This window comes from Rutilus rutilus (assembly GCF_951802725.1).
Source record: "Rutilus rutilus genome assembly, chromosome: 14".
NCBI classification, from domain to species: domain Eukaryota; kingdom Metazoa; phylum Chordata; class Actinopteri; order Cypriniformes; family Leuciscidae; genus Rutilus; species Rutilus rutilus.
In genome coordinates, this window is record NC_140219.1 from 4,424,794 (window position 1) to 4,449,461 (window position 24,668).

The 24,668-nt window shown below is 39.9% G+C and overlaps 1 protein-coding gene and 6 pseudogenes across 13 annotated transcripts in view; all 7 read right to left on the bottom strand.

Moving 5' to 3' along the window:
- LOC311303879 (protocadherin gamma-A11-like) overlaps positions 1–24,668 on the bottom strand; it is a gene marked incomplete at its 5' end in the record, with an annotated part of 224,513 nt that overhangs the window by 56,810 nt on the left and 143,035 nt on the right. The gene's annotated exons all lie outside the window — the stretch shown is intronic.
- LOC311303918 (protocadherin gamma-A5-like) lies at positions 512–3,095 on the bottom strand (annotated as a pseudogene). Its single transcript has one exon. The product of its transcript is annotated as a protocadherin gamma-A5-like (transcript).
- LOC311303916 (protocadherin gamma-A11-like) lies at positions 4,800–7,306 on the bottom strand (annotated as a pseudogene). Its single transcript has one exon. The product of its transcript is annotated as a protocadherin gamma-A11-like (transcript).
- Positions 8,587–10,984, bottom strand: LOC311304098 (protocadherin gamma-A11-like; annotated as a pseudogene). The gene has a single exon. The product of its transcript is annotated as a protocadherin gamma-A11-like (transcript).
- On the bottom strand, positions 12,154–14,674 carry LOC311303914 (protocadherin gamma-A11-like; annotated as a pseudogene). The gene has a single exon. The product of its transcript is annotated as a protocadherin gamma-A11-like (transcript).
- Positions 17,789–20,292, bottom strand: LOC311303913 (protocadherin gamma-A11-like; annotated as a pseudogene). Its single transcript has one exon. The product of its transcript is annotated as a protocadherin gamma-A11-like (transcript).
- Positions 21,351–23,867, bottom strand: LOC311303915 (protocadherin gamma-A11-like; annotated as a pseudogene). Its single transcript has one exon. The product of its transcript is annotated as a protocadherin gamma-A11-like (transcript).

Sequence of the window (24,668 nt, forward strand, 5' to 3'; positions counted from 1 at the left end):
AAGGTGATTGAAACATAATTGCTTTCGACATGTGTAAATAAAGGAGGCTAAAGTAGACTTACCTGATCTCAGTCAATTTGAAACTGAAACAATAGCATGGACATACTTCAATTCAATCGTTATTCTGTCCGAAAAGGCACAGATGCCACCATGCCAACAACAGCCTAATTGTGAGAGCGACAACTTGCTTGTAATTGCATGTAAAACTAAAAATATGTTCGGTATATATGAACTGAAATTAATTTCAAAATAAAAAATTAATGTGCCCTTCTATCTGTTTAAAATAGAACAGGTAGATCACAACGCACACACACACACACACACACACACACACACACACACACACACACACATATATATATATATATATATATATATATATATATATATATATATATATATATATATATATATATATATATATATATCGGCTTTGTTCGATGTCAAAAATGGAAGGAACAGTTGTTGACTTCTACAAAAATTAACTGTAAATAAAGACTCTCACCTGACCATCACAATCATCAAAGTTCAGTCTCTCCCTTTGCGCATGCGTGAGTGTCTGTGTTCCACTGGTGTCCAGACTAATGATGCTCTCACTGCAAGGTCTGACGTATTTCAGATCACTCTTTCTGGAGTCAGTGGTTCTGCAAACCTCATAATTGTACACGTGCTGTAAAGTTCCTGTGCCGCCTACGTCTGCGTAAAGAGGCGGATAATACGGAATAACTGGAAGATTCGCTCCAGATTTATAAAACATCCGCTCGCGTCTCCATCTGTAGCATTTGACTGACAGTATGGCAATGATAGAGACGATAAAGAGAAATGAAACCACAGCCAAGGCCAAGACTAGATAGAAAGTCAGGTTGTCGTTGTATTCCTTGTCGTGCGTAAAGTCAGAGAACTCCGAGAGCACTTCAGGGAAGCTGTCCGCCACCGCCACGTTAACATTGACTGTAGCTGATCGAGAGGGCTGCCCGTTGTCCTCCACTACAACAGTGAGTCTTTGTTTGACAGCATCTTTATCTGTCACTGGGCGTACAGTTCTTATTTCTCCATTCTGTAAGCCCACTTCAAACAGCGCCCTGTCTGTGGCTTTCTGCAGTTTATATGAGAGCCAGGCGTTCTGACCAGAGTCCACATCAACAGCCACTACTTTAGTCACCAGATAACCCACATCTGCCGAACGAGGCACTATTTCAGCCACCACAGAAACACCTGACTGGACCGGGTACAGAACCTGAGGCGCATTGTCATTCTGGTCCTGAATGATTATTTTCACGCTCGCGTTGCTGCTGAGAGGAGGAGAGCCTCCGTCCTGCGCTTTTACGCGGAACTGGAAATCTTTGATCTGCTCGTAATCGAAAGATCGCACTGCATGTATGACTCCACTATCAGCACTAACGGACACTAACGAGGAGACGGGCACTCCGTTAACCGACGAGTCCTCCAGTATGTAAGACACACGGGCGTTCTGGTTAAAATCTGCGTCTCTGGCTCTGACTGTGAATATGGAAAGACCCGGTGTGTTGTTTTCTTGAATAGAAGCCTCATATGAGCTCTTCTCAAAGACTGGCGCGTTATCATTGACATCTGATATCTGTAAGGAGAGAGTGACGGTGCTGGAGAGAGAGGGCACGCCCTCATCAGCGCACGTCACACTGATGTTATACTCAGACTCTCGCTCTCGATCTAAATCACTGTCTGTCACTAAACTGAAGAAATTATTCCCTGTTGATTTGAGCATAAAAGGAATGTCTTTATCAATTGTGCAAGTAATCTTTCCATTTTCGCCGGTGTCGAGGTCTTGGACAGTTAGTATTGCCACAACAGTTCCATGTTTAGAATCTTCAGATACACTATTTGTTCTCGACATTATGTTTATTGCAGGTGTGTTATCATTAACGTCAGTGACGTCGAGAATTACTTTGCAAGAATCTAAATGTCCACCTTGGTCTTTTGCTTGAACATCAATTTGATAAACTTTGTTTTTTTCATAATCCACTTCACCAACTAATACCACGACTCCAGTGGTTTCGTCTACCTTAAACAAATCATATGCACCGTCAGAAGATATATAAAATGTAACTATTCCATTAGAGCCCAGATCTGCATCAGAAGCACTGACTGTGGTTAAAACAGTGCCCACTGCTGCATTCTCTGCTATATTCGCTCTATATTCTGCCTGACTGCAAACGGGCTCATTGTCGTTGGCGTCCAAAACTGAAATTTGTATCTGCATTGTTCCTGTCAAATGAGGATCTCCACCATCCTTTGCTGTCAGTAAAAGTGTGAAATGATCTTGATTCTCTCTGTCTAGTGGCTTCTGTAATATCATTTCGACCGCTTTTCCACCATCAGGTTGATTGTTCAGTTTTAAAGTAAAAAAATCGTTCGTACTAAGAGTGTAATCTTGAAGATTATTACGGCCAACATCTAGATCATTCGCTCTCTCTAAGACAAACCGAGCCCCTGTTTTTGCCATTTCATTTATGTCAAACTTAATTTCGTTGTTTTTAAAGACTGGCGCATTATCGTTGATATCTGTAATCTCTACTGTGATCGAATAAAATTCCATCGGGTTTTCCAGAATAATCTGTAAATGCAGCGCGCAAGGCGTTATCTGTCCGCATAGCGCCTCTCGGTCTATTCTCTCTTTGATAAGGAGGACTCCTCTTTCTTTATTCAGCTCGATGTATTCAGCGCTGTCTCCTGTATAAATACGCGCTTTACCCGATTTCAGTCTCTTTAAATCTAAACCCAAATCCTGCGCTATGTTCCCGACTAAAGAGCCTTTCGCCATTTCTTCAGGAATGGAGTAACTGACCTGCCCGAGAGCTGAACTGAGAGAGAGAGACCAAATAAACAGCAGTACTTGCCGCGCCATTGTTCTGTCCGACATTTTGCAGAAGACCACAGAATGAAGATTTAGGATAAAAGCAAAGAAATCGGTCCAAACAACTGGATGAAATCATGTATATATCCAAAGTGAAAAGAACAAGAAAAGTCTGTAAATCCAAGAGAAGGATATTAAATACAGTATCTCCGTGATTCGCCTTCTCTCTCCTCTTCAGACTGCGCTCTCAGCTTCTCTCTCTCTCTCTAATAATATGGAGATGATGGGGGTGGAACTGCAGCAGATCTGCTCTATAAACTGACATATTGACCAACAGCGGCACTATGAGTCCAGTCTGATGAACTACAGAAAATGTAAAATTACTAAACCTTTATCTCAGTGTCAGAAAAGTTCTTAAGTATAAAAGTTCCTAAGTATAAAACCAAAGAATGTCAATAACAACAAATATCTATAATACAAGGATTTTATGAGTTTGTGTTAATAGAGATAGAAGGGGAAAAAATTAATTTCGTGTTTTCACGAGGCAATATCACAATTAACACTGATCAAGCTAGAGAGGGAGAAATACCTAAAACAAATTATACACATAAAAAAATATCTAATCAGAAATTAAATAAGTGTATAGATAAACTTTTGAACAGGAGGACAGACCAAAAAAGATGTTGAAAATCTCAAAAAGATTGTGTGCTGTAAAGAGATGGAGAAGAATATATGAAGTAAATGACCGCGCCGCCGCGATTCAGGACCATGGCCAGGGAAGCAAGTGCAAACGCAGAATAGAGTTTCTCACTTCTTCACAAAAACAAGTGAAAATCACGCAATGATTTTTTTTTTAATGGCAAATAACGAACTGTTCATGCAACATATTGATAATGTTGACATTTGTTAACTGACATTTCAGTGGCAACGTGCAAAATACTGCATGACAACTGAAGATAAATAAAAACGGAATAAAAAGCAACCCTCCACTTAATTTCTTGGTTTTATACTTTTAAAGTATAAAACCAAGAAATGTCAATAACAACAAATATCTATAATACAAGGATTTTATGAGTTTGTGTTAATAGAGATAGAAGGGGAAAAAATACATTTCGTGTTTTCACGAGGCTATATCAGAATGAACACTGATCAAGCCAGAGAGGGAGAAATACCTAAAATAAATTATACACATAAGAAATATCTAATCAGAAATGAAATGGTGTATAGATAAACTTTTGAACAGGAGGACAGACCAAAAAGATGTTGAAAATCTCAAAAAGGTTGTGTGCTGTAAAGAGATGCAGAAGAATATATGAAGTAAATAACCGCGCCGCCGCGATTCAGGACCATGGCCAGGGAAGCAAGTGCAAACGCAGAATAGAGTTTCTCACTTCTTCACAAAAACAAGTGAAAATCAGGCAAGGATTTTTTTAAATGCAAATAACGAACTGTATGTAACAGGTTAATAATGTTAACATTTGTAAACTGACATTTCAGTGGCAACGTGCAAAATAAATAAATAAAAACGGAATAAAAAGCAACCCTCCACTTAATGTATCAAAGAAACAAAAAGAAAATTATTCGGAAGCTGAAAAATAAGCAGTCATTTTTTGATTTCATGGCTGTAAAGGTCAATGAACTACATACGTACTACACGTCGAAAAACACCAAACGAGAATAAATATTTTAATTACACCCCTGCACTAAAAGCTAAACTAAAAATTCGATAAGACTATAATAAAAACGGATGAAAATAAATAGCAGATTATTCGTGTCATTTCTTACTAAAATTACTTAAACACTTTTTAAAATTACAGAGACACTTCATTTCAGAAAACCAGTCAGCAACCATGTCAACAGTTCAAGCAAAAATATTTAATCTTGAGAAATGTTTTAAAATATCACAAATTATTCATAAAAATAAATCTCACCTGATCACCACAATCATCAAAGGTCAGTTTCTCCCTTTGCGCATGCGTGAGTGTCTGTGTTCCACTGGTGTCCAGACTAATGATGCTTTCACTGCAAGGTCTGACGTATTTCAGATCACTCTTTCTGGAGTCAGTGGTTCTGCAAACCTCATAATTGTACACGTGCTGTAAAGTTCCTGTGCCGCCTACGTCTGCGTAAAGAGGCGGATAATACGGAATAACTGGAAGATTCGCTCCAGATTTATAAAACATCCGCTCGCGTCTCCATCTGTAGCATTTGACTGACAGTATGGCAATGATAGACACGATAAAGAGAAATGAAACCACAGCCAAGGCCAAGACTAGATAGAAAGTCAGGTTGTCATTGTATTCCTTGTCGTGCGTAAAGTCAGAGAACTCCGAGAGCACTTCAGGGAAGCTGTCCGCCACCGCCACGTTAACATTGACTGTAGCTGATCGAGAGGGCTGCCCGTTGTCCTCCACTACAACAGTGAGTCTTTGTTTGACAGCATCTTTATCTGTCACTTGGCGAACAGTTCTTATTTCTCCATTCTGTAAGCCCACTTCAAACAGCGCCCTGTCTGTGGCTTTCTGCAGTTTATATGAGAGCCAGGCGTTCTGACCAGAGTCCACATCAACAGCCACCACTTTAGTCACCAGATAACCCACATCTGCCGAACGAGGCACTATTTCAGCCACCACAGAAACACCTGACTGGACCGGGTACAGAACCTGAGGTGCGTTGTCATTCTGGTCCTGAATGATTATTTTCACGCTCGCGTTGCTGCTGAGAGGAGGAGAGCCTCCGTCCTGCGCTTTTACGCGGAACTGGAAATCTTTGATCTGCTCGTAATCGAAAGATCGCACTGCATGTATGACTCCACTATCAGCACTAACGGACACTAACGAGGAGATGGGCACTCCGTTAACCGACGAGTCCTCCAGTATGTAAGACACACGGGCGTTCTGGTTAAAATCTGCGTCTCTGGCTCTGACTGTGAATATGGAAAGACCCGGTGTGTTGTTTTCTTGAACAGAGGCCTCATATGAGCTCTTCTCAAAGACGGGAGCGTTATCATTGACATCTGATATCTGTAAGGAGAGAGTGATGCTGCTGGAGAGAGAGGGCACGCCCTCATCAGCGCACGTCACACTGATGTTATACTCAGACTCTCGCTCTCTATCTAAATCACTGTCTGTCACTAGACTGAAGAAATTATTATTAGTGGATTTCAGAGAAAATGGAATATTTTCATTAACAGAACACTGAACTTTCCCGTTTCCTTCCGAATCAAGATCCTGAACATTTATCATTGTAACCACTGTGTCAGCCGCAGAATTTTCTGCTATTACGTTTGTTTTGGACATTATATTGATTACTGGCTTATTATCATTGATATCAATGACATCAACTACGATTTTACATGAATCAGTCAGACCTCCGTGATCACTCGCTTGAACGCGTATCTCATAGCGCCGAGCTTTTTCATAATCAACTAGACCTATTAATCTTACTTTACCATCAGTCTCGTTTATTTCAAATTTACTACGGACATCATTAGTGTTTGTTATTGTATATATTATTTCACTGTTTACTCCTTGGTCTTGATCCGACGCACTAACTGTCGCTACAATTGTTCCTTTTGGTGAATTTTCAGTTACAGTGGCTTTATAAACTGATTGTGTGAAAACAGGAGAGTTATCGTTGACATCTAAAACAACAATATTTATTTGTATATTACCAGACATTTGTGGATCTCCTCCGTCAATGGCTGTTAACGTTAAAGACATAAGCTCCTGCTTTTCGCGATCTAGAGGCTTTTGTAAAGTCATTTCGATATGATGGTCTCCTCCTGGCTGAATCTTGAATTTCAGTGCAAAATTTTCTGTTGGTTTTAACGAGTAGGTCTGAAGACCATTAATCCCAACGTCAAAATCCCTGGCAGGTTCTATCATGAATTTTGCGCCAATGGACGCAGATTCACTAATTCTAAAATTCATCTCAGTTTTTTCAAAAAATGGTGCATTGTCATTAATATCAAGCACCTCAACATTAACACTGTAAAACTCCATCGGGTTTTCTAGAATAATCTGTAAATGCAGCGCGCAAGGCGTTGTCTGTCCGCATAGCGCTTCTCGGTCTATTCTCTCTTTGATAAGGAGAACTCCTCTTTCTTTATTCAGCTCGATGTATTCAGCACTGTCTCCTGTATAAATACGCGCTTTACCCGATTTCAGTCTCTTTAAATCTAAACCCAAATCCTGCGCTATGTTCCCGACTAAAGAGCCTTTCGCCATTTCTTCAGGAATGGAGTAACTGACCTGTCCGAGAGCTGAACTGAGAGAGAGAAACCAAATAAACAGCAGTACTTGCCACGCCATTGTTCTGTCGACCATTTTGCAGAAGACCACGGGATGAAGAGTAAGAAAGAAAGCAAATTAATCAATCCAAAATGCTGGAGGAAATCATGTTTATATCCGAAGTGAAAAGAACAAGAAAAGTCTATAAATCCAGGAAAGGGATTTTAAATAGTGTCTCTGCGTTGTGCCTTCTCTCTCCTCTTCAGACTGCGCTCTCAGCTTCTGTCTCTCTCTCTCTCTAATAATATGGAGATGATGGGGGTGGAACTGCAGCAGATCTCCTCTATAAACTGACATATTGACCAACAGCGGCACTATGAGTCCAGTCTGATGAACTACAGAAAAATTCAAATGGATAAACTTTTATCTCAGTGTCAGATATATCTGAGAAAAGCAGTTTACTAAACAAAGTTCTAAAGTATAAAAACGTCCATATCAATAAATGTCAATGAGATAAAAAGATTGTATGAGTTTGTGTAAATAAAAATTGAAGGGAGAAAAAATAAATAAATACATTTCGAGTTTGATCAAAGTTTTGCTGAGGCCATATCAGTATATGAGCACTGAACAGACAGACATGGAGAAATACCTTAAATACAATTATACACATAATAAATATCTAATCAGTGATAAAGTAGTATATCGTTTAACTTTTGACAGGAGGACAGAACAATAAGATGCTAAAAATCTCAAAAAGACGGTCTGCTGTAAAGAGATGAAGAATATGATGTAAATGACCGCGACTCCGCGATTCAGGACCATGGCCAGGGAAGCAAATGCAAACGCTGAATAAAGTTTCTCACCTCTTGACAAAAACAAATGAAAAAGGAAAATTAAAAAAATGACAAACGACGAACTGTGAATGCCACAGTACCATAATGTTAACAATTGTTAACTGACATTCCAGTGGCAGCGTACCATATACCGCAGTACAACTGAAAATAAAATGTAAAATTAAACGAATAAAAAAAGGAATAAAAAAGCTAGTTCCACTTAACATAAAGAAAAAAAGACAGAAAATAATCTGTAAGCTGAAAAATTAAGTACTCATTGTCTTCCATGGCTGTAGAGAAAATATGAACTACATAACTATAAAAAAAAAAAGAAAAAAAAAAGGAATATTTTCAACTGATTAAAATACAACACCCGATGATTCGTGCCATTTTCTGCAAACATTATTTAAGCATTTCTTAAAATTGCAGAGACACTTCATTTAAAAAAGTCAGCGACCATGTCAGCAGTTCAAGCAAAAAATTTCAGTCTTGAGAAACGTTTTAAAATGGCGCACAAATAAGTTTTTAAATAATTCTCACCTGATCATTACAATCATCAAAGGTCAGTCTCTCCCTTTGCGCATGCGTGAGTGTCTGTGTTCCACTGGTGTCCAGACTAATGATGCTTTCACTGCAAGGTCTGACGTATTTCAGATCACTCTTTCTGGAGTCAGTGGTTCTGCAAACCTCATAATTGTACACGTGCTGTAAAGTTCCTGTGCCACCTACGTCTGCGTAAAGAGGCGGATAATACGGAATAACTGGAAGATTCGCTCCAGATTTATAAAACATCCGCTCGCGTCTCCATCTGTAGCATTTGACTGACAGAATGGCAATGATAGACACGATAAAGAGGAATGAAACCACAGCCAAGGCCAAGACTAGATAGAAAGTCAGGTTGTCGTTGTATTCCTTGTCGTGCGTAAAGTCAGAGAACTCCGAGAGCACTTCAGGGAAGCTGTCCGCCACCGCCACGTTAACATTGACTGTAGCTGATCTAGAGGGCTGCCCGTTGTCCTCCACTACAACAGTGAGTCTTTGTTTGACAGCATCTTTATCTGTCACTTGGCGTACAGTTCTTATTTCTCCATTCTGTAAGCCCACTTCAAACAGCGCCCTGTCTGTGGCTTTCTGCAGTTTATATGAGAGCCAGGCGTTCTGACCAGAGTCCACATCAACAGCCACCACTTTAGTCACCAGATAACCCACATCTGCCGAACGAAGCACTATTTCAGCCACCACAGAAACACCTGACTGGACCGGGTACAGAACCTGAGGCGCGTTGTCATTCTGGTCCTGAATGATTATTTTCACGCTCGCGTTGCTGCTGAGAGGAGGAGAGCCTCCGTCCTGCGCTTTTACGCGGAACTGGAAATCTTTGATCTGCTCGTAATCGAAAGATCGCACTGCATGTATGACTCCACTATCAGCACTAACGGACACTAATGAGGAGATGGACACTCCGTTAACCGACGAGTCCTCCAGTATGTAAGACACACGGGCGTTCTGGTTAAAATCTGCGTCTCTGGCTCTGACTGTGAATATGGAAAGACCCGGTGTGTTGTTTTCTTGAACAGAAGCCTCATATGAGCTCTTCTCAAAGACGGGCGCGTTATCATTGACATCTGATATCTGTAAGGAGAGAGTGACACTGCTGGAGAGAGAGGGCATGCCTTCATCAGCGCACGTCACACTGATGTTATACTCAGACTCTCGCTCTCGATCTAAATCACCATCTGTGACTAAACTGAAGAAGTTATTATTTGTTGATTTTAGCGTAAACGGGATATTATCGTTAATTGAGCATTGAACCTTTCCATTCTCACCAGAATCGGAGTCTTGGACATTCAGCATAGTCACAACAGTGCCTGACTTTGAATTCTCGGAAAGAGTACTTGCCTTTGACATGATATTAATTACTGGTTTGTTGTCGTTTACATCGATTATATCAACAATTACTTTGCAAGTGTCAGAGTGGCGTCCGGGGTCTCGCGCTTGGACGTCAATTTGATAATGTTTAACTCTTTCATAATCAGTGTCGCCAGATAACCTTAACACTCCCTCATTTCTGTCAATCTCAAAGTGGTTAGTGGTACCACCAGAAGATTTCGCAATATGATACTCTATTCTACCATTTTGTCCCTGGTCAGCATCCGATGCTTTAACTGTAGCTAAAACTGTACCTTTTGGAGAGTTTTCTGCAATGCTGGTCTTATAAACAGACAGAAAACAAACTGGAGCGTTATCATTTGCGTCCTCAACTATGATTATAATCGGAATTGTTCCAGACATCTGTGGGTCTCCTCCGTCCACGGCAGTAAGTAAGAGCGAAATATGTTCCTGTTTTTCTCGATCTAGAGGTTTTTGTAGTATCATTTCAACATTTTTGGTGCCATCTGGCATATCTTGAATCTTTAAGATAAAATGTTCAGCGGGATGTAAGAAATAACTCTGCACGCTATTAAACCCAACGTCATCATCCACTGCTGTCTCTAAAACAAATTTAGCTCCTGTCAGAGATGATTCGCTAATGTCAAATTTAATCTCTTTAACAGCAAAAACGGGAGCGTTATCATTTACGTCTAAAATCTCAACTGTAACGCTATAAAACTCCATAGGATTTTCCAAGGTAATCTGTAAATGCAGCGCGCAAGGCGTTGTCTGTCCGCATAGCGCCTCTCGGTCTATTCTCTCTTTGATAAGGAGGACTCCTCTTTCTTTATTCAGCTCGATGTATTCAGCGCTGTCTCCTGTATAAATACGCGCTTTACCCGATTTCAGTCTCTTTAAATCTAAACCCAAATCCTGCGCTATGTTCCCGACTAAAGAGCCTTTCGCCATTTCTTCAGGAATGGAGTAACTGACCTGCCCGAGAGCTGAACTGAGAGAGAGAAACCAAATAAACAGCAGTACTTGCCGCGCCATTGTTCTGTCCGACATTTTGCAGAAGATCACGAGATGAAGATTAAGACAAAAAGCAAATAAATCAGTCCAAAATGCTGGAGGAAATCATGTATATATCCGAAGTGAAAACAACTGAATAAAAAGTCTGTAATCCAATCAAATTGTTTTAAATACAGTATCTCCGCGTTATGCCTTCCCTCTCCTCTTCAGACTGCGCTCTCAGCTTCTGTCTCTCTCTCTCTCTCTAATAATATGGAGATGATGGGGGTGGAACTGCAGCAGATCTGCTCTATAAACTGACATATTGACCAACAGCGGCACTATGAGTCCAGTCTGATGAACTACAGAAAAATTAAAATGGATAAAGTTTTATCTCAGTGTAAGATATATCTGAGAAAAGCAGTTTACTAAACAAACTTCTAAAGTATTAAAACGTTCATATAAATAAATGTCAATTAGATAAAAATATTGTATGAGTTTGTGTAAATAAAGACTGAAGGGAGAAAAAATAAATACATTTTGAGTTTGCTCAAAGTTTTGCTGAGGCCATATCAGTATATGAGCACTGAACAGACAGACATAGAGAAATACCTTAAATACAATTATACACATAATAAATATCTAATCAGTGATAAATTAGGTTATCGTTTAACTTTTGACAGGAGGACAGAACAATAAGATGCAAAAAATCTCAAAAAGACGGTCTGCTGTAAAGAGATGCAGAATAATATATGATGTAAATGACCGCGACTCCGCGATTCAGGACCATGGCCAGGGAAGCGAATGCAAACGCTGAATAGAGTTTCTCACTTCTTCACAAAAACAAATGAAAAAGGAAAATTAAAAAAATGACAAATAACGAACTGTGAATGCCACAGTATAATAATGTTAACAATTGTTAACTGACATTTCAGTGGCAGCGTGCCATATACCGCAGTACAACTGGAAATAAAATGTAAAATTAAACGAATAAAAAAGGAATAAAAAAAGTTCCACTTAATATAAAAGAAAAAAGACAGAAAATAATTTATAAGTTGAAAAATTAAGCACTCATTGTTTCATGGCTGTACAGAAAATATGAACTACATAACTATAACAAAAAAAAAAGAAGTTTTTTTTTTAAATCAGACTTTAAACTGATAAAAATACAACACCCGTTGTTCGTGCCATTTTCTGCAAACATTATCTAAGCATTTCTTAAAATTTCAGAGACACTTCATTTAAAAAAAAGTCAGCGACCATGTCAGCAGTTCAAGCAAAAATGTTCAGTCATGAGAAACGTTTTAAATTGTCACATAAATTAGTTATAAAAATAATTCTCACCTGATCATCACAATCATCTAAGGTCAGTCTCCCCCTTTGCGCATGCGTGAGTGTCTGTGTTCCACTGGTGTCCAGACTAATGATGCTCTCACTGCAAGGTCTGACGTATTTCAGATCACTCTTTCTGGAGTCAGTGGTTCTGCAAACCTCATAATTGTACACGTGCTGTAAAGTTCCTGTGCCGCCTACGTCTGCGTAAAGAGGCGGATAATACGGAATAACTGGAAGATTCGCTCCAGATTTATAAAACATCCGCTCGCGTCTCCATCTGTAGCATTTGACTGACAGGATGGCAATGATAGACACGATAAAGAGAAATGAAACTACAGCCAAGGCCAAGACTAGATAGAAAGTCAGGTTGTCGTTGTATTCCTTGTCGTGCGTAAAGTCAGAGAACTCCGAGAGCACTTCAGGGAAGCTGTCCGCCACCGCCACGTTAACATTGACTGTAGCTGATCGAGAGGGCTGCCCGTTGTCCTCCACTACAACAGTGAGTCTTTGTTTGACAGCATCTTTATCTGTCACTTGGCGTACAGTTCTTATTTCTCCATTCTGTAAGCCCACTTCAAACAGCGCCCTGTCTGTGGCTTTCTGCAGTTTATATGAGAGCCAGGCGTTCTGACCAGAGTCCACATCAACAGCCACCACTTTAGTCACCAGATAACCCACATCTGCCGAACGAGGCACTATTTCAGCCACCACAGAAACACCTGACTGGACCGGGTACAGAACCTGAGGCGCGTTGTCATTCTGGTCCTGAATGATTATTTTCACGCTCGCGTTGCTGCTGAGAGGAGGAGAGCCTCCATCCTGCGCTTTTACGCGGAACTGGAAATCTTTGATCTGCTCGTAATCGAAAGATCGCACTGCATGTATGACTCCACTATCAGCACTAACGGACACTAACGAGGAGACGGGCACTCCGTTAACCGACGAGTCCTCCAGTATGTAAGACACACGGGCGTTCTGGTTAAAATCTGCGTCTCTGGCTCTGACTGTGAATATGGAAAGACCCGGTGTGTTGTTTTCTTGAACAGAAGCCTCATATGAGCTCTTCTCAAAGACGGGCGCGTTATCATTGACATCTGATATCTGTAAGGAGAGAGTGACGCTGCTGGAGAGAGAGGGCACGCCCTCATCAGTGCACGTCACACTGATGTTATACTCAGACTCTCGCTCACGATCTAAATCACTGTCTGTCACTAAACTGAAGAAATTATTATTAGTGGATTTCAGAGAAAATGGGATGTTTTCACTAATAGAACACTGAACTTTCCCGTTTTCTCCCGAATCAAGATCCTGAATATTTATCATTGTAATTACCGTCTCAGGCGGTGAATTTTCAGCTATCACGTTTGTTTTGGACATAATATTGATCACTGGTTTATTATCATTGATATCAATGACATCAACTATGATCTCACAAGAATCACTAAAACCTCCGAGATCACTCGCTTGTACACGGATCTCAAAGTGTTGAGCTTGTTCATAGTCAGCTAGACCTATCAGTCTTACTTTACCATCAGTCTCGTTTATTTCAAATATGTCCCGTACTTTATCTAGAGTGTTTGTTATAGTATAGCTTATTTCACCATTTATTCCTTGATCTAGATCCGATGCACTAACTGTCGCTACAATTGTTCCTTTTGGTGAATTTTCAGTTACAGTGGCTTTATACACTGATTGTGTGAAAACAGGAGAGTTATCATTCGCATCTAAAACAATAATATTTATTTGTATATTACCAGACATTTGTGGATCTCCCCCATCAATGGCTGTTAACGTTAAAGTAATAAGCTCCTGATTTTCACGGTCTAAGGGCTTTTGTAAAATCATTTCTATATTTTGTCCAGCCCCTGGCTGGCTCTTGAACTTCAGGACAAAATTTTCTGTTGGTTTTAACGAGTAGGTCTGAAGACCATTAATCCCAACGTCAAAATCTCTGGCACGCTCTATCGTGAATTTTGTACCAATCGACGCAGATTCACTAATTCTAAAAGTCATCTCAGCTTTTTCAAAAAATGGTGCATTGTCATTAATATCAAGCAACTCAACATTAACACTGTAAAATTCCATCGGGTTTTCCAGAATAATCTGTAAATGCAGCGCGCAAGGCGTTGTCTGTCCGCATAGCGCCTCTCGGTCTATTCTCTCTTTGATAAGGAGGACTCCTCTTTCTTTATTCAGCTCGATGCATTCAGCGCTGTCTCCTGTATAAATACGCGCTTTACCCGATTTCAGTCTCTTTAAATCTAAACCCAAATCCTGCGCTATGTTCCCGACTAAAGAGCCTTTCGCCATTTCTTCAGGAATGGAGTAACTGACCTGCCCGAGAGCTGAACTGAGAGAGAGAAACCAAATAAACAGCAGTACTTGCCGCGCCATTGTTCTGTCCGACATTTTGCAGAAGATCACGAGATGAAGAATAAGACAGAAAGCAAATAAATCAGTCCAAAACGCTGGAGGAAATCATGTATATATCCAAAGTGAAAAGAACAAAAAAAGTCTATAAATCCAGGAAAGGGATTTTAAATGCAATATCTCCGCGTTGTGCCTTCTCTCTCCTCTTCAGACGGCGCTCTCAGCTGCTCTCTCTCTCTCTCTCTCTCTCTCTCTCTAATAATACGGAGATGATGGGGGTGGAACTGCAGATCTGCTCTATAAACTGACATATTGACCAACAGCGGCACTATGAGTCCAGTCTGATGAACTACAGAAAATGTAAAATTACTAAACCTTTATCCTCAGTGTCATATATGTTTGAGAACAGTTCTTTAGTATAAAAGTTCTTAAGTATAACACCAAAAATAACAACAAATGTCAATAACAACACATATCTATAGTACAAATGCTGTACTAAATGGGCCTACCTCTCAACTGACTTGTTCTTACTCATCTCCAGATGTCTGTGAGAAGTTTTCACTATTTTTTATAGGTAAGATAGAAAATATTAGAGCACATATTTTACCTTCCTCTGAGCACCCTTCTATTATTGTCACTCGCCCTGCTGTCTTTAACCAGTTTGAGCCTGTGTCTTTATCTTTTATGAAATATATAATTGATCAAATTAAATCATCCACCTGTTTTACAGATGTTGTCCCTCCATGTTTTTTAAAACAAGTTTTTGAAACTATTGGGCCCAAAATTCTAGGAATTATAAATAGCAGTCTGACCACAGGTGTTGTACCACAGGGCTTCAAACATGCAGTAGTACAACCACCAATAAAAAAAAAACAATCTTGACGCATCAGTTTTCTCCAATTACCGACCTATTTCTAAACTTCCATTTCTTTCGAAAATACTGGAGAAAGCTGTATGTATACAGTTGCAATCTTTTTTTACATGGATTTACATGGAATTTTGGAGTTGTTTCAGTCTGGATTTAAAGCCCTTCATAGTACAGAAACTACACTCTTAAAAGTTTTTAACAACCTCTTATTGATTACAGACTCAGGAGATTCTGCTATTCTAATGCTGTTAGACCTTACAGCTGCATTTGATACTACTGATCATAATATTCTGATCTCTAGGTTGGACCACTGTGTTGGAATCAAAGGTATTGCTCTAGAGTGGTTTAGGTCATATCTGTCCGATAGGAAGTTTTCTGTTTGCCTTGGAGACTTTGTGTCCCCAATGGCACCTTTTCCTTGTGGAGTCCCCCAGGGGTCTATTCTTGGCCCGATGCTGTTTTCCCTGTACATCCTTCCTCTGAGGTCTATCCTGAGAAAGCATGGCATTTCGTTTCACTGTTATGCAGACGACACACAACTTTATCTGCCACTGAAACGAAATGATAACAGCTCTGTAAAATTATTGTTGGACTGCCTCGCAGACATTAAAGCCTGGATGGCCATGAATGTTTTTACATTTTAATGAGAGTAAAACTGAAATTGTGATTTTTGGCCCAAGTAGTACCCATGTGGCCCCCAACACAGAATTGGGTTCCTTAATTCCGTATGTTAAATCTTCCGTTAAAAATCTGGGAGTAATCATGGACGGTGATTTTAAACTTGAAAAGCAGATAAATTCTGTGGTTAAAGTAATTTTTTTTTTTCAGTTAAGGCTCTTATCTAAAGTGAAACCTTTTTTGTCATTTAAAGACTTTGAAAGAGTTATACATGTTTTTATCTCCTCTCGATTGGACTATTGTAATGCCATCTATGTTGGTGTCAGCCAGGCATCTCTCTCACGCCTGCAGTTGGTGCAGAATGCTGCAGCTAGACTACTAAAAGGGGTACGTAAGCGTGACCACATTTCTCCCATACTGGCTTCCCTTCACTGGCTTCCAGTACGGTTTAGGATTGATTTTAAAATTTTAGTGTTTGCTTACAAATCCTTAAATGGTCTAGCCCCGACCTACTTTTCTGACCTTATACAACAACATGTTCCATCTAGGTCTCTTAGGTCGGCAGATTGTATGCTCCTGGCTGTTCCTAGAGTAAGGCTGAAACATAGGGGAGATCGGGCCTTTTCAGTTGCGGCCCCTAAACTATGGAATAATTTACCATTGTCTGTGAGGCTGGCCCCAACACTATCTGTTTTTGAATCTAGTTTTAAAACACATTTATTTTCCTTAGCTTTTAGTTCAGTTTGAGAGCTGTGTGTTTTTGTCTTTTTGATGTCATTTTATTTTTGTTGTTGTTGATTCATGATTTGGGATGTATAGCACTTTGGTCAACTTCTGTTGTTTTAAATGCGCTCTAGAAATAAACTTGATTTTGACTTTGACTACAAAGATTGTATGTGTTTGTGTTAATAAAGATAGAAGGGGGGAAAATACATTTCGTGTTTTCATGAGGCCATATTAACTGATCAAGTCAGAGAGGTAGAAATACCTAAAAAAAACATTATACACATAAGAAATATCTCATCAGAAATTAAATAGTGTATAGTTTAACTTTTGAACAGGAGGACAGACCAAAAAGATGTTGAAAATCTCAAACCGACTGAGTGCTGTAAAGAGATGCAGAAGAATATATGCAGAAGAATATATGAAGTAAATGACCGCGCCGCCGCGATTCAGGACCATGGCCAGGGACGAAAGTGCAAACGCAGAATAGTTTCTCACTTCTTCATAAAAACAAGCACAAGGATTTTTAATGGCATATAACAAACTGTTCAAGCAACAGGTTAATAATGTAAACATTTGTAAAATGACAGTTCAGTGGCAACGTGTCATATACTACAGGACTTCAACTAAAAACGGAATTAAAAGCAACTTCCACTTAACGTATCAAAAAAAATAAAATAACAATAATAATAATAATAATAATTCGGAAGCTGAAAAATAAGCAGTGATTTTCTTTCTTTCGTGGCTGTACAGGCAAATACACTACATAATTACAACACGTCGAAAAACACTAGACCTCTAACAAGATAAATAATATTTGAATTACACAACTGCACTAAATGCTAAAATAAAAAGTCGATCAGACTATAATAAACAGATGAAAATAAATAGCAGATGATTCATGTCTTACTAAAATTATTTAAACACTTCTTAAAATTGCAGAGACACTTCATTTCAGAAAACCAGTCAGTGAGCGTGTCAGAAACTCAAGCAAAATTGTTCAATCACGAGAAACGTTTTAAAATATCAGATAAATGAGTTATAAAAATAATTCTCACCTGGTCACCACAATCATCAAAGGTCAGTTTCTCCCTTTGCGCATGCGTGAGTGTCTGTGTTCCACTGGTGTCCAGACTAATGATGCTCTCACTGCAAGGTCTGACGTATTTCAGATCACTCTTTCTGGAGTCAGTGGTTCTGCAAACCTCATAATTGTACACGTGCTGTAAAGTTCCTGTGCCGCCTACGTCTGCGTAAAGAGGCGGATAATACGGAATAACTGGAAGATTCGCTCCAGATTTATAAAACAACCGCTCGCGTCTCCATCTGTAGCATTTGACTGACAGTATGGCAATGATAGACACGATAAAGAGAAATGAAACCACAGCCAAGGCCAAGACTAGATAGAAAGTCAGGTTGACGTTGTATTCCTTGTCGTGCGTAAAGTCAGTGAACTCCGAGAGCACTTCAGGGAAGCTGTCCGCCACCGCCACGTTAACATTGACTGTAGCTGATCGAGAGGGCTGCCCGTTGTCCTCCACTACAACAGTGAGTCTTTGTTTGACAGCATCTTTATCTGTCACTTGGCGTACAGTTCTTATTTCTCCATTCTGTAAGCCCACTTCAAACAGCGCCCTGTCTGTGGCTTTCTGCAGTTTATATGAGAGCCAGGCGTTCTGACCAGAGTCCACATCAACAGCCACCACTTTAGTCACCAGATAACCCACATCTGCCGAACGAGGCACTATTTCAGCCACCACAGAAACACCTGACTGGACCGGGTACAGAACCTGAGGCGCGTTGTCATTCTGGTCCTGAATGATCATTTTCACGCTCGCGTTGCTGCTGAGAGGAGGAGAGCCTCCGTCCTGCGCTTTTACGCGGAACTGGAAATCTTTGATCTGCTCGTAATCGAAAGATCGCACTGCATGTATGACTCCACTATCAGCACTAACGGACACTAACGAGGAGACGGGCACTCCGTTAACCGACGAGTCCTCCAGTATGTAAGACACACGGGCGTTCTGGTTAAAATCTGCGTCTCTGGCTCTGACTGTGAATATGGAAAGACCCGGTGTGTTGTTTTCTTGAACAGAAGCCTCATATGAGCTCTTCTCAAAGACGGGCGCGTTATCATTGACATCTGATATCTGTAAGGAGAGAGTGACGCTGCTGGAGAGAGAGGGCACGCCCTCATCAGCGCACGTCACACTGATGTTATACTCAGACTCTCGCTCTCGATCTAAATCACTGTCTGTCACTAGACTGAAGAAATTATTATTTGTTGACTTCAGGGTAAAAGGAATATTCTCATTAATTGAACAATCAATTTTACCGTTTTCACCAGCATCTGGGTCTTGTGCGTTTATCACAGTTACAACAGTTCCAGAATTAGAGTTTTCTGATATGGTGGTTAATTTAGACATGATGTTGAGGAGCGGTTTATTGTCATTTATATCAATCACATCTACATCGATTTTACAAGAATCCGTCAGACCACCCTCATCACTCGCCTGTGCATGAATTTGATAATGCCGAGCTTTTTCATAATCTATATTCCCTGTTACTCTAACCTCACCGTTTGTTTCGTTAATTTCAAACAATTCTGCAACATTGTCGAGAGTATTTGTAATAGCATATTTTACTTTGCCGTAGGAGCCCTCGTCCAAATCTGAAGCGCTCACCGTCGTTACAACTGTGCCTTTGAGGGCGTTTTCAGTGATACTCCCTTTATATATTTTATGCGTAAAAACAGGCGCGTTGTCGTTGGCATCTAAAACCGTAATATCTATCTGCGCAGTACCAGACAATTGTGGATCACCTCCATCTATGGCTGTCAGAACCAGAGACAAATGCTCCTGCTTTTCACGATCGAGGGGTTTTTGAAGAACCATTTCTACAAGCTTACTGCCATCTGCCTGATTTTGTAATTTCAATGAAAAATTGTCCGTAGGCTTTAGTAAATAAGTCTGCAAGCCGTTTATTCCTACGTCCAAGTCCATCGCTCTCTCTAAAACAAACACTGCCCCAGTTACAGCTGACTCGCTGATTCTGAATATCATCTCGTCCCTTTTAAAAGAGGGTGAATGGTCATTTATATCTAAAACTTCAATTGTAACAGAGTAAAACTCTATCGGGTTTTCCAGAATAATCTGTAAATGCAGCGCGCAAGGCGTTGTCTGTCCGCATAGCGCCTCTCGGTCTATTCTCTCTTTGATAAGGAGGACTCCTCTTTCTTTATTCAGCTCGATGTATTCAGCGCTGTCTCCTGTATAAATACGCGCTTTACCCGATCTCAGTCTCTTTAAATCTAAACCCAAATCCTGCGCTATGTTCCCGACTAAAGAGCCTTTCGCCATTTCTTCAGGAATGGAGTAACTGACCTGCCCGAGAGCTGAACTGAGAGAGAGAAACCAAATAAACAGCAGTACTTGCCGCGCCATTGTTCTGTCCGACATTTTGCAGAAGATCACGGGATGAAGATTAAGACAGAAAGCAAATAAATCAGTCCAAAATGCTGGAGGAAAACGTGTATATGTCCAAAGTGAAAACAACTAATAAAAAGTCTGTAATCCAAGCAAATTGTTTTAAGTATCTCCGTGTTGTGCCTTCTCTCTCCTCTTCAGACTGCGCTCTCAGCTTCTCTCTCTCTCTCTCTCTAATAATATGGAGATGATGGGGGTGGAACTGATCTGCTCTATAAACTGACATATTGACCAACAGCGGCACTATGAGTCCAGTCTGATGAACTACAGAACATGTAAAATTAATAAAACTTTATCTCAGTGTCAGACATGTCTGACAAAGCAATTTACTAAAAGTTATGGAGTATAAAACCAAACAAATGTCCATGACAATACAAATATCTGTAAAATAAAATGATTGTATAAGTTTGTGTAAATAAATAAGAAAAAGATTGAGCAAACAAGAATTGATTTATGAGTTTCAATATTTTGATCAGAGACACCGGGATAAATATCTGAAATACAACTATACACATAAAACATATCTAGATACGACTGAAATGCTGTAGTTTAACTTTCAAAAGGAGGAGAGACCGATAACTAGATGGAAATCTATAACGGACGGTCTGCTGTAAAGAAATGCAACAGAATACATGAGGTGACCGCGCCTCACTGGAGTTCAGGACCATGGTCAGGGACACTGACTGGAGATTTCACTTCATGACTAAGACAAGCAAAAGTTGTTTTCTTGCAAAGCAAAAGCAGTGGCAGGTATAGTATAGTGTGGTATATATTTTCGGACACAAAGTGAAAATAAAACTTAATTTAAAGTTAGCAAGGATACATATAAAATAATTATAATACTTAACGCATCAAATAATAAATACATGAATAAATAAATAAATAAAAAGTGATGACATGAGTAGGCCTACATGTCGAATTACATAAGGCCCATAAGAAGAAATGATTTGAGCAATATAACTAGAAAATATAAAACTACAAAAGCTGACCAAAAGATTAAAATAAAATAAAATGTAAATTTATTACAATAGCAGAAACGATTATTCTCATACAACTATTTAGCAACTGCATTAACAGTTGAAATAATAATGAAGTCATCAAAATATCACATTAATTAGTTATAAAATAATTCTCACCTGATCACCACAATCATCAAAGGTCAGTCTCTCCCTTTGCGCATGCGTGAGTGTCTGTGTTCCACTGGTGTCCAGACTAATGATGCTCTCACTGCAAGGTCTGGCGTATTTCAGATCACTCTTTCTGGAGTCAGTGGTTCTGCAAACCTCATAATTGTACACGTGCTGTAAAGTTCCTGTGCCGCCTACGTCTGCGTAAAGAGGCGGATAATACGGAATAACTGGAAGATTCGCTCCAGATTTATAAAACATCCGCTCGCGTCTCCATCTGTAGCATTTGACTGACAGTATGGCAATGATAGACACGATAAAGAGAAATGAAACCACAGCCAAGGCCAAGACTAGATAGAAAGTCAGGTTGTCGTTGTATTCCTTGTCGTGCGTAAAGTCAGCGAACTCCGAGAGCACTTCAGGGAAGCTGTCCGCCACCGCCACGTTAACATTGACTGTAGCTGATCGAGAGGGCTGCCCGTTGTCCTCCACTACAACAGTGAGTCTTTGTTTGACAGCATCTTTATCTGTCACTTGGCGTACAGTTCTTATTTCTCCATTCTGTAAGCCCACTTCAAACAGCGCCCTGTCTGTGGCTTTCTGCAGTTTATATGAGAGCCAGGCGTTCTGACCAGAGTCCACATCAACAGCCACCACTTTAGTCACCAGATAACCCACATCTGCCGAACGAGGCACTATTTCAGCCACTACAGAAACACCTGACTGGACTGGGTACAGAACCTGAGGCGCGTTGTCATTCTGGTCCTGAATGATTATTTTCACGCTCGCGTTGCTGCTGAGAGGAGGAGAGCCTCCGTCCTGCGCTTTTACGCGGAACTGGAAATCTTTGATCTGCTCGTAATCGAAAGATCGCACTGCATGTATGACTCCACTATCAGCACTAACGGACACTAACGAGGAGACGGGCACTCCGTTAACCGACGTGTCCTCCAGTATGTAAGACACACGGGCGTTCTGGTTAAAATCTGCGTCTCTGGCTCTGACTGTGAATATGGAAAGACCCGGTGTGTTGTTTTCTTGAACAGATGCCTCATATGAGCTCTTCTCAAAGACGGGCGCGTTATCATTGACATCTGATATCTGTAAGGAGAGAGTGACGCTGCTGGAGAGAGAGGGCACGCCCTCATCAGCGCACGTCACACTGATGTTATACTCAGACTCTCGCTCTCGATCTAAATCACTGTCTGTCACTAGACTGAAGAAATTATTATTAGTGGATTTCAGTGAAAATGGAATATTTTCATTAACTGAACACTGAACTTTCCCATTTTCTCCTGAATCAGGATCCTGAACATTTATCATTATAACCACCGTATCAGAAATAGAATTTTCTGCTATTACGTTTGTTTTGGACATAATATTGATCACTGGCGTATTATCATTGATATCAATGACATCAACTATGATTTTACAGGAATCAGTCAGACCGCCGTGATCACTGGCCTGAACGCGTATCTCATAATTATGAGCTTTTTCAAAGTCTATTATTCCGACCACTGTAACTTGGCCATTATCTTTATTTATGTCAAATATCTGCTGAGCATCATCTTCCATGTTTGCAATGGAATACTCTATCTTACTATTTATACCCTCATCGGCGTCAGTTGCGCTCACTGTTGACACAATAGTGTCTTTTGGAGCATTCTCGGTTACAGACGCTTTATACACTGACTGCGAGAAAACAGGGGCATTGTCGTTTACGTCTAAAACAGTAATGTGAATCTCTATACTGCCAGACAACTGAGGATCTCCTCCATCAACAGCTGTGAGCACTAATTTTATATCATGCTGTTTTTCACGGTCTAAAGGCTTTTGCAGAACCATTTCGACATTTTTCCCATCTCCTGGTTGATTTTTAAATTTAAGGTTAAAATTATCAGTTGGTTTTAGCATATAGCTTTGAAGGCCGTTGATTCCCACATCGAGATCTATAGCAGGCTCTAACATAAATTTAGAACCCAAAATAGCTGATTCGCTGATTCTGAAAATAATCCTACTCTTTTTAAAACTGGGAGTGTTGTCATTAATATCTACTATTTCGATGGTAACGCTAAAAAACTCCATCGGGTTTTCCAGAATAATCTGTAAATGCAGCGCGCAAGGCGTTGTCTGTCCGCATAGCGCCTCTCGGTCTATTCTCTCTTTGATAAGGAGGACTCCTCTTTCTTTATTCAGCTCGATGTATTCAGCGCTGTCTCCTGTATAAATACGCGCTTTACCCGATTTCAGTCTCTTTAAATCTAAACCCAAATCCTGCGCTATGTTCCCGACTAAAGAGCCTTTCGCCATTTCTTCAGGAATGGAGTAACTGACCTGCCCGAGAGCTGAACTGAGAGAGAGAAACCAAATAAACAGCAGTACTTGCCGCGCCATTGTTCTGTCCGACATTTTGCAGAGGATCACGGGATGAAGATTAAGACAGAAAGCAAATAAATCAGTCCAAAATGCTGGAGGAAATCATGTATATATCCGAAGTGAAAACAACTGAATACAAAGTCTGTAATCCAATCAAATTGTTTTAAATACAGTATCTCCGCGTTGTGCCTTCTCTCTCCTCTCCAGACTGCGCTCTCAGCTTCTGTCTCTCTTTAATAATATGGAGATGATGGGGGTGGAACTGCAGCAGATCTGCTCTATAAACTGACATATTGACCAACAGCGGCACTATGAGTCCAGTCTGATGAACTACAGAACATGTAAAATTATTAAACCTTTATCCTCAATGTCAGACATGTTTGAAAAAAGTTATTTAGTATAAAAGTTCTTAAGTATAAAACCAAACAAATGGCCATGACAATACAAATATCTGTAAAATAAAATTATTGTATAAGTTTGTGTAAATAAATAAGAAAAACACTTAGCAAACAAGAATGGATTCATTGCAATATTTTGATCAGAGGCACAGGGATAAATATCTTAAATACAACTATAGGCATAATACATATCTAGATACGACTGAAATAGTGTAGTTTAACTTTCAAAAGGAGGACAGACCGATAACTAGATGCAAATCTATAACGGACGGTCTGCTGTAAAGAAATCCAACAGAATACATGAGGTGACCGCGCCTCACTGGAGTTCAGAACCATGGTCAGGGACACTGACTGGAGATTTCACTTCATGACAAAGACAAGCAAAAGTTGTTTTCGTGCAAAGCAAAAGCAGTGGTAGGTATAGTATAGTGTGTTATATATATTCGGACTAAAAGGGAAAATAAAACTTAATTTAAAGATGGCAAGGATACATATAAAGTAACTATATCACTTAACGCATCAAAGCATAAATAAATGAATAAATACATGAATGAGTAAATAAATAAAAACGTACTTTTTCTTGTCTG